This window comes from Rhinolophus sinicus, linkage group LG13 (genome assembly GCF_036562045.2).
Source record: "Rhinolophus sinicus isolate RSC01 linkage group LG13, ASM3656204v1, whole genome shotgun sequence".
NCBI lineage: Eukaryota > Metazoa > Chordata > Mammalia > Chiroptera > Rhinolophidae > Rhinolophus > Rhinolophus sinicus.
The window spans coordinates 40,707,450-40,722,284 of record NC_133762.1 but is presented as its reverse complement, the minus strand read 5'-3'; positions in this window follow the sequence as shown (position 1 = coordinate 40,722,284).

Below are 14,835 nucleotides of genomic sequence, written 5' to 3'. Positions count from 1 at the left end.
AGGAAGCATGCCCGGATAGTCTGCAGGCCTGGGGGCTGGACCAGGCTTTCTAGGGGGTTCTGAAGCAGGGGGCTGGAGGAACCGTGCTCTCCCCCCCGTCAAGGCTGCTATAAAACCTTGTACAAGTGGGAGAAATTGGCGGCCCCCTCTTGTCGCCTCCTAGGGCTCTCTCTGCTTTTCTTCTGTGGCATCCATCACGCTTTTAATTACGTGTTTAGCATCTGTCTGCTTCTCTGGGCTGTGTGCTCCACTACTCGGCTGGCCTTGTTCATGTCTGGGTCCCCAGCACCAAGCAGCCTGCCTGGGGTGTAATAAGTGTTTGCTGGGAAAACAAACAAACAAACGCCTGGCTGGGTGAGTGAATGCATGGATGCTCTTTGGAACAGCTGGACTCAGTGTCCCCCCGGAGGCCTGTGCTCTAACACAGGCTCTGCGGCCTCACACTTCCTGTGTGATCTTGGGCAAGACACAGTGTGCTCTGGAAAATTAGATTGATTAGTGAGGAGGGGTGGGGTGTGGGGGATCCCAGAGAGTTCTGGGGGAACGTGTGGGAATGGATTCCAGGGAGGGGTAACTGCATGAGCAAAGGCTGGGTCAGAGGGACCCATAGCCAGATGTCCACGGGACCAGGGCTCCTCATTCCCCGTGGCGTGTGTGTTTGTTAGGGAGTGTATAGGAGTGCGGGGTGTGTCTCAGTGACTGAGGAAGCTAAGGCACAGAGAGGGGAAAGCCCTCACCTGATATCCCTTAGGGGTGGGTGGCAGGTAGTTCCCACTCACCTTATCGGGACCAAGTTGGGGGGTGGTGACGCCATGGAGCAGGGGAACAGGACAGGTTTTCGGGGGGGAGCCTTTCAGGCCTGTGTTGTGGGCTTCAAACGTCAGGCTGATGAGCCCAGACTTCGGCTGGAGGCCCCAGGAGCCCAGGGGCCCCAGGAGGTATGCAGGAGGGAAATGCACGGTCACAGAATTACCCTGGCTACTGGTGCTGTGGCAGCAACTACAGATGGTGTAATCACTCAAAACCTCCTGCTCACTTCTCCTCTTTCTCACAGAGGAACCACAGCGTGAGGGTGTCTCAGTGGGGTCAGGGATTGTTTGGGCAGCTTAGCTTAGTGGCTGGTGTGTGTGTGTGTGTGTGTGTATGTGTGTGTGTGTGTGTGTGTTCAAGGGTGACTCAGAGTGGACCCTGCGCCTCTTAGAGAGGGAATTCTATCATGAAAATCATTTGGTGGCCCTCAGGTGGCACGGGGTCGCACAGCAAGCTGGCACTAGAATATTTTGAGCTCACAGTAATGAAAGCAAATGGCAATTTGGCGTGTCTTCAGGCTTGAAAGCTGCAGTGCGTGTTCAGTCATTGGCGGCCGTTATTACCCACTGCTAATGGGGACTGCTGCTCCCAGGCTGGTGAGGGAGAGAGGGCTCAGAGAGGTTAAGTGACTTGCCCAGCGTCACACGGCAGGTAATGGGAGGGCAAGGTTTAAGGCGCAGAGTTTGGCCTCTCCCCCTCCCCCAAGGCCAGGCTGCTCCCTGGAATGGATCAGCTCTGAGCTGTTTCTAAGCACTGGTTTCCATAGCAGCAGGGCCATTCCTGCACAATGGATCCCCCATCTTCCCTGGGATTTGCTGCTGTGGGGCTGCAGGGGTGGAAGATGCTCTGACTTGGGGGACAGCTGGGATGTGAGGCCGGGAGGAGGTGACAGGCCATTTGGACCATCTTGGGGCCCTCAGCCCTTACCAAAATTCTTCCATTGGCTCTGGGGTTGGGTTCACTTTCAGGTAGAAGGTAGGGAGAGAGAGTAGAGAGAAAGAAATAAGAAAACACCAGAAACAGAATTGGGGGGTAGGGGGGATAGAGACAAAAGGAATTATACAAAAGCCAAGACAAAATGAAAAAAAACAAAGAAGCATGCACTGCTTTCCAGACAAATAATTTAATTTCACCTTTACAGCCTTGGAGGTGGGTGGGTTCTGTTTAGTCCCGTTTTACAGATGAGGAAACTGAGGGCAATGCAGTGCTTCTCAAAGTTTAGTCCAAGAGCCAGCCTGTCTCACCTAGGAGTTGGGGGGATTGTGCTGGTTAAAATGCAGCTTCCCTGACCCTATCTTGGACCTATGAAATCAGGATCTCTGGAGTGGGGCCAGAAATCTGCATTTGGTGAATTCCCCAGGAGAATTTTCTAGAGAGTAAAGTTTGAGAGTATCCACACACATGCCGATAGCTGCTCTGCCCTCTACTTAAGTGTATGCAGCACATAAATGCAGAGCCAGGATTTAGGACCCAGAAGGGAGCAAGGAAGAGAGGAAAGTGACAAAGAGAAGCTTTTCAAAGCAAGACAGATATGTCTCAGAAGAGCAGGCAGAGAGCAAGAGAGAGAAATAAGGTAGAAAGAGACACGTGGGGAGAAGTCCACAGAATTAAGAGAAGGAGCAACCTGGTGGGACCACAGGGAGCTTTATTGACTATGACCACCTGTCACTCTAAATGCAGCCCCTCACTTGGTTTTCACAATAGCCTGATGAGGTCCTACCGCTCCCATTTTCTGGATGAGGAAACTGAGGCATGGAGAACAAAGGTGCACAGCCAGCCTTTGAGCCCTGGTGCCTGGCTTTGAAAGAGGTCATGGCTCTAGCCACCAGGTTAGGTTGCCTCTGAACTGGAAAACTACTATGGAGAGAGAAGAAACCAGGTGGATATTTAAGCATTAGCTCCGAGGGGCAGCAGAGCTCACCCTTATCCCCAGAGTGGACTCTGACAACCCAGGCTGGAGTCTGGGCTCCATCTGAAGTCCTGGAGGTCCAGGCTGCAGAGAGATGCAGACTGGTGGCCTGTGTGCTTTCGCTAACCCACCAGGCAAACAGAACAGGGGCTTAGACTTGGGCCTAAATCTTGGCTCCATCACTTACTCCCTGTGTGACTCTGGGCAAGCTATTTAGCTTTTCTGTGCCTCACTTTCCCCACCTGCAAATTGAAGATACTAATCAGGTCTACCTCACAGAGTTATTAAGAGGCCTCACCTGAGATGGAACATGAGAAGTGCACAGAGCAGTAGCTGGTGCTAGTAAGTGCTCGATAAAAGCTGTGAGGAATCACCGAGAAGCCCAGGGGGTCATATAGAGGTCCTCACAAATGGTGGGTCTCCTGGAGCTCTATTGGCCCTGAACTGGGGCAGGGGAGGAGGAGAGGTTCCCAATGAGTCCTGCCCTTCTCTGAACCCAGGGGAAACCTACCAAACACAGAATCATTGATGGAACAGAAACAATGGCTCCATTCATGTACCCACCTGCTGCTACAGGCCCCGGCCCTGAGAGTATCTCCAGGTCTTACTGGGAGCTTTCGGCCCGTGACTCACCCGAGCTCACACCCACATCAGCTCTGCCCAGATGCTGCCATGGCTCCATGGGCACCGCTATGTCCACTGGGTCCCTGCAGGTCTCCTCCAAGGTCTGGGCGAGATACACAGCCGAGGCATTGGAGCCCGGGGATGGATGCCCCATCTACCTCTGGGGGGAATGAGTCCTCCTATTTTATAGATGAGGAAACAGTGGCTCCGGGTAGGAGAGTGACTTGCCCTAGGCCACACACCAGGAAACGGTACAGCCAGAACACTCACCTACTTCTATCCACGCTCTGGCTGCCTCCAACCAGCAATTTTTGAGCCCTTGCTACATACAAGGCACTGGTGATACACACGGACATACTTGCATCCCTCTCACGGGCTGGGAGTAAGCCAAGGAGGGAGGAGGTCCTTCCCATGTGATGGGTGCTGTGGCAGCAGCTGGCATTTACCGAACATGCCAGGCACACTCCCAAGGATGTTTCCGGTACGGACTCATTACCCTCTCCACAGGTGGGTGGTGACGAGCAGCCAACCTTTGTCCGGCACCTGTTCTGAAATGTGGGCGCTCTCGGGTTGAGTGGGAAGTGCGGTGGGAGGTTAACAAATGAGCCTGTGACCATGGGCCTTTCTCCAGTGGTGGTGGGGAGTGTGAGTTTCGTCTCTTTTCTCTTGTGACAGCGCAGACCAGCTAAAAGCTCTGATGTTCATTAACCGTGTAATGGCACTGTGCTGCATTTTACATGATTGGATCTTTGGAATTCCACTGACTATGTGAGGGTGAGTCTGTTATCATTACTCCATCTTATAGATGAAGAACAGTGAGGAACAGGAATTCTAAGTCGAAAGAATTTGAACCTGGTACTGGGGTGCCACGACCTGTCCTTTGATCCTGCTTCTTGGTTCTCTGGGAAGGGAGGGGTAAGCACAGGTTAAGGTTATGGGCTGGCTTCCCAGAGGAGATGGAATATAGACTAGACCAGAATACAGGCCAGAGTCAAGACAGAGAAATGGGGGGAGAGAATGGGGAGGAAAGCCTTGGGCCTGGGAGTGTGGAGTGCTAGCAGGAGGGCAGAGTGAGCGGAGAGCATCTGCCAAGGCGGCAGGGCCCGTGAGTTCCTCCAAGTGTTCCTCTGCAGAGTGGGGGAGACTGCTACAATCTCATCTTGTCACCGAGTTACTTTCTGTCAGGAAAATGAAAGTGAGGTCGCGCCCTTCTCTGCTCAGAACACTCCTGTGGCTCCCCGTTGCTTGGAGAGAAAAGCTGAAGTCCTTACAGTTGCCAGCAAGGCCCTGCCCTGCTGACCCCTGCTGCTCCTCTGACCTCCCCGAGCCTGTCTCCCCTTGCTCACGTGGCTCCAGCCACATGTTCTAGAACATGGCAGGCACCCTTGTGGCCCTTTTGCCTGCAAAGCTCTTCTCTGAGTTACCTCTGTCGCCCCCTCACCTTGCCAAACTGTTTTTATAGAGAAGCGTTTCCCTGACCATCCTATTTTAAATTGCACCTACCTCACTCCCTACTCTTTTTTCTTGGTTTACTTATTACGTTTTCACAGCACTCATCACCATCAGTACACGATGTATTTTACTTATTTGTTTTGTGTATGGCTACCCCTGTGATGTCAGCTCCATCAGGACTGGGATCTTGTCTGTTTTGTTCACTGCTATATCCCCAGAGCCAAGCACAATGCCTAGCACATAGTAGGTGCACAATAAAAGCAATTGTTGAATAAATACAAATAGCAACAATGATCTCATTTCATCATCATCTGCAATTCATTTTCTCTGTTTTGTTGATGAGGAAATTGAGGCTCAGAGAAGGCAAAGGGCTTACCCAAGGTCACACAGCAAGTAAGGGGGCATGGTGGGTGCCAGCTTCTCAGTACGAAGAAGGACTTACTGTCCAGCTGCTGAAACACTGTGAATGGAATTCCAAAGATCCAATCATGTAAAATGCAATGCTGTGATTGCATTTTACATAGTGCAATCACAGAGTTAGTGAATATCAAAGCTTTTAATTGAACTGCATGGTCACAAGAGGAAAGGTGCAAAAATCACACTGCCCACCACCACCAGAGAAAGGCTCAGGAGTCACAAGGGTGTCATGCGTCTGACCTGTACTAAGTCATTTAATCTTCCCAACAACTCTCTATTATCATCCCACTTTACAGATGAAAAAACTGAGGCTCAGATGAGCTAAGTACCTAGTCCAAAGTCTCATAGCTAATGAGTAGCCAGAGCCAGGATATGAACCCAGACATTCTGACTCCAGAGCTCAATTGGTAACTACTACACATCCTGCTTGGGCACTCTACCCCCACTCCCCGCCCAGGCATGCAGTTTGGACGTTATCATAGGAGGCTTGAGCTAAATCCCTTCAGCCTGTCTCCACACATAGGACTGGATGCAAGGACTTAACCTTTCCTGAGATGAGATTTCAAACTGCAAAAGAGACACTTTACCCCAGAAGCACATCAGCATCCCACACTCACCTCCAGACTGAGACAAGAGTAGAATGTCTGCTCATACTGCAAAAGCCTTCAGCGTGTGATTTCCTAAAGTGTTGCCTCACCCCTACCAAAGCCCAAACCTCTGGGCCTGGGGCTTCCTCTGAGAAGCACTAGGTCCCCTTTCCTGTCCTGCTATACCTGGGCTCTGCCTTCTGCATGGAGCCTAGGGCCAGCCAGGGACCAGAGAGAAATGGCTCTGCAGGCTTCGGGGTAGGACCAGTCCTGGCTAAAGTCCGCCCTCCCTGTGAAAGTCTTCCCCATCCCACAGGTGTCTTTATTTAGCTCCTTTTTACTCCGGGGGTATTTGCTGAGGACCTACTGTGCACCATGTGGCATCCCAATCAGAACCTTTCTTAAGCATCACAACAATTTTGTGCACTTGGTCATTTTGCAAAGGCAATGAGTCAATATTTATTGAGTACTTACTGTGTTCCTGGCATGAAACTAGACACAACATAGAAGAAGACAGATAAGGACCTGGCTCTTGGGGATGTTATCCAGGTAGAGAAGACAGACAGATGAGGAAGGAGGCAATCGTGGGCAGAGTAGAATAAAGAGAAATGCTGGGGGACTCTGCAAGCACAGAATAGGAGCTCCGTATATATTCGTGCTCTACTGCAAAGCTCTGAGACTCCTGCAGGATCACAGCTTCTGGGTCGTTCTCGAAAGTGCTACCCTATTGTGCTAATCCGGGCTGGACAGCGGCTGTCACAAACATTCCCCCAAATCTCAGGGGCTCAATACAATCATGTTTATTTTCACTAAATCACAGTCCTGTATTGGTCAGCAGAGATGCAGGCCCTTCCATCCAGTAGCTCTGACATCCTTTGGGGTTTGAGGTTCTTTTTCTGGACCTTCTGCATCCCCCAGCGGAGGACAGAAAGGGTAGGGCACGGAGGACCATGTGGGAGGTTTTATGGGCTTGAAAGGGACTCATGGCCAACTCACCTGGTGTGTTTGGGGATTCAGGTAGTGACCTAGGGGTTACGGAGAGAGTGGTGTCAGCACCCAGCAATTCCTGCAGGTGTTTACAATGGGGGAGAGACAATTTTCCTAAACAAATAGGGTGCTTAGGAAGCGGGCATGGATTTGGGTGGCCACATACTTCTAACCAATAGACTTCCTTCCACTCCAGTCTGCTAGTCAGGATTCTTTCAGCTTCAATGGACAAAAACCCAATTCGAAATCACTTAAGGAAAAAAGGGAATGTGTTGGTTCTGGTCAGATAAGGCAGGTTTAGGAATGGCTGGACAGAGGGATTCAACAAAGTCATCTTTTCTGCTTGGCTTTATCCTACTAGCAGGCTCTCAATGTGTGGTAGGGAGGACAGTCACCAACGCGCAGGCTCAGATTCACACGCCCCAAGACCAGCAAGGCGGGTAGAAGAAAGGACTTCTTTCACCTACAAGTCAAATACAGAGGGTGCCAAAAAAATGTATGCACATGACTTGTATTCATCTTTTGTCATCAGTATATATTGAGTATTACAATTTTAATACAGAGTTTTTTCCTTTCTTAAAATGTGTATACATTGTTTTGGCATCCTCTGTCAATCCCAGAAAATCACCTTGGTCCTGCATGGGACCCAGGGGCACCCTTATTTGAGTCATCTTGATGGAGGCCCCATGAAGCCCACATGATGTTGGGTAAGGGCCATTTCCCAAAAAGGGACTCAGATAATGCCATCACGTTCACTACAGGGGAACTTATAAGAGTTTTCCAAGAGCATTGGGCTTATCACACTGTTCTGGATGTCAAAGGGGATAGGAAACTTGAGAAAAATCAGTGGCTAGTATCTTTATTATTAGCCAATTTCTGGGACTGAGGTGTGGAACTTGTGATTTTATAGTGTCAACCTAACTTTGCTTTTCCCCCAACTTAAGTTCAAAAAGAGTAGGAGATCCAGAAGGCAAGAGATGAAGGACAAACGTCAGCTTGTAGATAAAGCCGTGTAGAGAACATGGATGGGGCGCAAAGACAGACGGAACTGCTGGCACTGGTCTTCAGAACTGGACGGACTTGACTGTCCAGGCACAGGATTTGCGAACCAGCACAGACCATGAGGCAGAGCACGTCTTCACAGGCAGGCTGACAGGGAGCTCAACTCCCCTCCCTACTCCAGGATCAGTCAGTCAGGATTGTTGCTCTAATGGAGGGTCCCCCACCCCCATCCCAATAGTGCTCTGCCCCGGGACCCTGAAAGTACCAATGAGCATCCCCTAATGGGGGGAGCTCCTGCTTCCGGAGGCAGTAGATGAAATTTGTAAGGTGCAAGGAGTCAGAGAAAGAAGTATGTTTGTTTTCCTTTGAGTTTGGAAATTGACTGTTCAAATAATACAATGCACTGTGAAATTTTAAAAAAACAGCAACAGAAAATAATTGTTAAAACACAAGCCACCTTTAATTCCACCATCCAGGGTTAACTGTTATTACTTGTTGGTATATATCCCTCAGGCCTTTGTGAGTGTGAGTGTTTCAACAAAATTAGAAACACGCTTTATGCACAATCTCCTATCCTGCTCTCTTTAACATTCTATATAAAGCATTTCAGCATTTCCACAGGCTGCGGGCAGCACAAAGGGTAGAGGCAAGAACTGCGTCTGTTTGATGACCGTGGGGTCCCGGGCGCCTCGCATGTGTGCCATGCTCAAAAAATATCGTTGAAAATAACAGTGATAGGTAAAATATTTATTAGATGACTTTTAGGCATCACAAGACATCATCTAATTACATCCTCACACAAGCCTATGCCGTAAGCACTTCTGTGAAGCACATCTTATCACAGATGAGTAAACGGAGGCCAGGAGAGGTGAAGTCACTCACCCTAGGTCACACCTCTGTGCTCCATCTCTGCGTGAACACATGCTTGCACGTGTATTTTCCCATTTGACACGTGTTCTTGTCATTTTCCACTTTTAATCAGGGCTCATCTCTGTTTCCCTGAGACAGTACTCTCCATTTTTTTTTTTTTCTGTTTTTTTTTTTTTTTTTTGACTCTCCATTTGGAAAGAAAGGCTGGCCCACCCTGTGCAGGGCCCTGAGGACTGAGCTGGGACCTGCTGCCAGCAGTTGGTCAGTCCCCACTTAACCAGTCTTAGCCAGCCTGGATCTAGGATGGCCTTGGGTCCCTCCTTCCTTGAGGCATATTGACCTCTCCCCTGTACCAGGCTGCATGTGCCAGTGTGTCTGCCCATCATACCAGAAGCCGGGGTCTTCCATTATGCCTACTCGCTATCTTCTAGAACCTCACAGGGGCAAATGCTATTGAAGCCCCACCCAGATCCCTTTGGCCTTTCTTTCCTATTTCAGGGCACGCTGGTCCTGCGTCCAGCTGCCAACACATGAGTGGGGACTTTCTCTGGCTACTCTGAGTCTGCTCTACTCCCAAGCCTGCATGGCAGGTCAGAAGTGCCAGGGAACAGATGCTTCCTTGGAGCAGCCTTCAGCCAATTACTATTGCAATTGGCATTTAAATACCCCAGCGCCCTTGCCTTCAGGGGGTGCGACTCTGAGGCACTGGCTCCCAGAACTCCCCAGCAGAGCTCAGCCCCAGTTACTTGATAACAAACACTCATTGGCTTCCTTCCCCTCCGTGTGTCACTTCCCCACCCCCCATCAGTGCTTCCTGGGATTCCTCCCACATAAACTTGAATCCTTGGCTCAGGGTCTGTTTCTTAGGGAACCCAAACGAAGAGACCTACTCTCCCTTTCTTCCCCGCTGCCATCACCCTCTTTAGATCTCTCCCACCTGCATTCCCCACAGGCTGGGTCTCCACTCTCTCCCCTCCAATTCATTCCCCACACTTGTTCCCAGTCGCCTTTTTAAAATATGTTTTGGCCACCCTCACAACTCCATTGATGTCCTCTTGCCTCCAAGCGGAATCCTCAGCATAGCATTTCAGGCTCTGTGTTTCTACTCCACTGACCGCCCCAGCATCTCTCTAAGCCACACCCCTTGCCCTGCACAAGGGAGTGGAGGGGGTGGGGGTGGGGGTCACTAACCCGTCTCTCATGTCTCTGCCTTTGCACTTGCTCTTCCCTCCACCTGGCATGCCCTTTCCTATCTTGGTCACTCAGAAAACTTCTACTCATCCAGCAAGACCCACCTCAGAAATCACCTCCACTCTGAAGCCTTCCTAGAGCACCCCAGCTATGGACAACTCTTTCCTTCTTTTGTGTCTCATTAGTACATTATTTACTCCTTTTATTCAAGACTTGTCCTACTTTATTATAATGATCTGTTTATACCTCTGGCTCCCCTGCAGGACTGTAGCCTGCTTGAGGCTGGCTGAGTCCTCCTCAGCTCTCACCCCAATGCCTAGCCCTGGGACAAATTAGGTGTCTAATGAATATAGGTGTCCCTTGCTAGTCACACTCTTACTCCTAACTATTCAAAACTTAGGAACCAAATAGATGAGGATAACATGGTGTCCTCTCAGGATTCTGAACCCATCGTCCAACATCCTGAAACCTGAACTTAGGAGTGGTGTGAATTTGGGTGGCAAGAAATACTTGTCTATGAATGAATTAATCACTTAATGAATGAGGGAGTTCAAAGCTGAGAACGTTTATCAACTCTGGGCACAGACCTGTGGGAAGTTGGAAGAGAGAAGGCAAGGGGAGAACATGGAGATGCCGAGCCAGAGCCAAGAAAGTTGTTTTGCTTTGGAATATATTATTTTTGCAGGTTGCTATAGTTACCGCTGTGAAATTAAAAATTAAAACCTTGTGAAAGAGAGAGGGTTGACTGAGATGAGGCAGTTCCTTGACAGGCTGAGTTATTTATCTTTTCTCCATGTAACATCTGGTTATGTGCTTGCAAATTTATTTTTAATTCAGAGCTCTAAAAAGGATTTCGTGGTGGTACGAGGTGCTCAGATGATCGGCTCGGGAGGGGAAGGTGAAGCGGGTGAGATCCTGGGGCTGCCTGTGACCCCACCTTGTCTTCTGGCCCTCGCTACTACTTCTGACACAACCTCTAGGAACCAGGGGTAGCTCAAAGGTGTTCCGGACCCCCTGCCAATCAAAAGGCAGCCGTAACCATGGTTCCCAGATGCAGAGCCAGGATGGGGGCTGCTTTCTCCGTTTCCCGTGGTTCTCTGAGCAGGAGGACAAGCACGGCCGGGGAGGAGGGAGACTGAGTTTTTCTCTCCACTGTTCTGAACCTGTGTGGCCCTGTGCGTCTCCTGGGTTCTTCCTAAACACCTATATCTGACACCCGGAAAGGCGATGAATAATTTCATGAAGACAACATTGGCTGGCGTTAGGAGATGTGGGATCTGGGTCCAGTGCAGCCATTGCTGGCTGTGTGACCTTGGGGAACCCCCTTCCCTCTCTGGTCCCTAGTCTTCCCTCTCTGGACCTTGGGGAACCCCCTTCCCTCCCTGGTCTCCTCTCTTCACGGAAGGGCCAGAGTCTGGGATAACCCCTTAGGCACCTGTTCTAGGAATCTAAGACAGTCTAAGGGAGTTGCCAGGTATCATCGGTGCTTATTTTTGTGCTTTTGCTTGACTGCCCCTGGTGGCAGGTTGGAAACCTAGGGTAGGCTGCCGAGTGGGCTCCCTTTCCTTGCCAACCTACTTTCTGCCTCAGAGCTTTGCACCTACTGTTCTCTCTGCTTGGAGCCCTCTTTCCTCAGAAGTTCACAAGGCTCCCTTCCCCGTCCCACCTAGGTTTCTGCTTAAATGTCACCTTCTCATCAAAGCCAATCCAAAATGACCCTCCTGCCTCACTGTCTTCTAGCACCCACCATACCTGGGGGTATAGTATAATATTGATTGTCTTCCCTGTAGGATGAAAACTCCACGAGGGCAGGGACTTTATCTGTCTTGGTCCTAGCAGGTCCTGGCACACTGTAGGACTTAATAAATGTTCGTCTAGTAAGTGAATAAATGAATGAGTGGGTGAAGAAAACATTTATTGGATCCTGCCAAATGCCAGGCTAGGTTAAGACAGGTTAGGATAGGTTAGGACCCAGGGGAAATGAATGATATAAAAACTCACAGGTGAGGGAAAATGAGTGTCAAAGGCAACTCGGAGGGAGGAAATAAATTCTCTCCAAATACCTGGCATGTGCATGTGTGTGCGTGGTTGTGTGTGGTTGTGTGTGTGAGTGTGTGTGTGTGTGTGTGTCAGGGAGATACTTCTCTGCTGTGGTAAAAATGATCATACAAGGTGGATGAGAGAAAATAATTGTATATATAAAGCCCAAATTCTTTTATAATAACAAAAGTAATAATAACGACTATGTATCAAGACCTCATTACAGATGGGACACAGTGCTTTGCATAAATGAACTCCGAACTTTACAAAAGCCACACTGTGAGAGCAGGATCTTGTCCATTATTTCCACTCTGTGTCCCCAGTTTCTGGTGCATATTAGGGACCCGATACACATTTATGGGATGAATGAATCTCCATTTTATATTCAAGGTGCTTGATCAGGAAAGGTGAATGACTTGTCCAAGGACACACAACCAGCAAGTGACAAAGCCAACATTTAAGCCAGGTCCTTTTGGCTCTGTCCATGCTGAAAAAAGAGATCTTCCTGTCTGGTGGCTTCTTTGAGTCACTGTCTCCCGCTCATTCCCCTGGAAAAAATCATTCCCCCGCCCGCTCACCCATCACGAACCCTCACAACTTGCCTAACACTCTGCTTAGCTCAAAGTCCGAAAGACCTTGGTCTGAATGGAATGGAAATCAGGCTGAGGTTTAACCATTGAAATTGCAAACACAGCCCGGGCCCTGGTGTTGTTCTGAAGCATCCTGGCTCATCGAGCCTGACGGGGCTGGTGTGGGAGGGCCAGGGAACATTTTGTGGGCAGACAGATTCCAAACTTCTTGACAGGTCTGGACTCATTACTCAGGTTCCCCCCCATGCGTGAGTTCCAAAAAGCATGGCTGAAGCCCCGGGCCTGTGTGTTCAGCAGGGATAAATAATTAAAGAAGCATGAGTCGCCAACAGCCTGACAAGGGGGTTGTTGTGTAGCTAGCAAAACTGCGTCCCAGCCCACTCTGTTTTTGGGTTGAGGCCCTTGTTTCTGAAAGCTGTTTCGGTGGCGGTGGGAGCATCAGATCCCAATGGCAGAGGGGCCTGATTGCACTGTTCTAAGGGACGGAGGGCATGCCTGAGGGAGGGCAATTGCAGCCGACCAATCTAGGCTCAAACCCTTGCTGCCTGCTGGACATGGAGGTGAGGGTGGGGAAGTGTCTTCTTAGTTCCCGTTCAGTTCCGTTGTTTCATCTGTAAAATGGGAAAATGGCCCCTACTTTACTGGGTCGTTGTGTGGATGAAGGTGTTGATGTAAACTGTAAAGTGCCTTGTAAAGTATCAACAGGAATACATCCTCTCCCTTGCTCATTGTCCGCCTCGCTCGCGAGTCCGACGGCAGGGACTGTGCTGGCTTTGTTCACCTGTGAGCACCTGGAACTTGGCATGCCCGCAGTAAATTTGTTTAACAGTCAAATGAGTGATGGGTACATTTGGTAATTGTGAGTCACATCAAAGGTGGTGCCTGGGAGTTCAACTTGCTTGATACTTGAAAGCCTGGAATTTTCAAGGTAGGTGGATTCAGGGCAAGACCTCTACTCCTTAGAATTCTCAGATGGGTTCACATCGGCCGGTCTGGTGCCTGGTGACAATGTAATCTGAAGGGCAATTGCTCAATAGCCTTTCTGAACCCTGATCCAAGCAGAGGCCTGATGCTAGTGCATTTGGCTGGGGAGAGATAGAAAGGGAGAAAGTGTGGTCCCTGGAAGCAATGCGATTCCACAGAGAGAGCATGGGCTTGGGTCCTATCTCATTCCTACCATTAGGAAAGGGAGAAATACACTCAGCTGCAAATAACAGAAATCCTACTATAGAGGTATAACCTGGTTGGTGCTTATTGTCCTAGATGACAAGAAATCCAGGATAGGCCCCAGGACCCATGTGGCTCTCACTGATACCACTGGGGACTCAGGCTCTGCTTGCCAGTATCTTTGCCATCTTTAGCGTGTAGCCCTTTGTTCTCATTCCTGGTGCCTCATGGTTCCAAGATGGCTGCCAGATCTCAGGCATTGCATCTTTGTTCCATGTAGGAAGACAGAGATGGGATAAGTGCAAAAGAAAGGGCTTTGTAATAGTGGAGGAATGCTGTCTCTGGGATTTCTACCTTAATCTCATAGCCAGATCAGTGTCACATTCTACTCCTAGCCAAAAAGGAAGGCAGAATAATTAGCTTTGGGGAGTTTTTTGTAGCTAATGTGAGAGGAACTATTGGTTGTGTGGAAGGCACCTGCCCACACATGGTTTCAACAGTCTAGAATGGTTCCCCAAACTCTGAAGTCCCTCCATGCTCACTAATGCTTGAACTTCCGGAAAGAAGGGGGTCTCCCCTCTGACAGAATTGTGATCAAGATGGGGGCTGTGTAAGCCTGCTCTACCGAGTACCAACTGTGTGGTCTTAGGCAGGATCTGTAACTTCAATGTGCCTCAGTTTCCTCATCTGTAAAATGGGGACCATGGTCCTTCCTCATGGGGTTGTTTTATGCGGACTTAAAACTGTGCCTGCCCTATGGTACGCATTAAAAAAATGTAGTTCTGAAATTATTGTTATTATTATTACTATTATGACCGTCATTACTAGGATAAGGCTTTGATGACAGCGAAAACAATAAGGCTCCAAGTGTCTGAGGAGTGGTCCCATCTCTGCCCTGACTGGCTGTGTAACTTTGAATAAGTCCATCTCTGTGCTGGTGTCTCCTCTGTATAATGAGGATCGGGAGTCTGATGGTCTCCACAAGCCTCCCCTGATGGGACTCAGAAAGAATCCTATCCGACATCACACCTCAGGCCCCCTGTGATCATAGCTTCCCTGTGAGTGGGTCTCATTATGGAGACAGCAAACTCGAGGGCTGTTCTAGGCTTGCTCACTCCAGGTTCTCCCTCCCAGGTTTGGCTTTTGGTGCTGGGTGGAGCTTCTCTCTGTTTCTGGAAGTCCTGAGCTG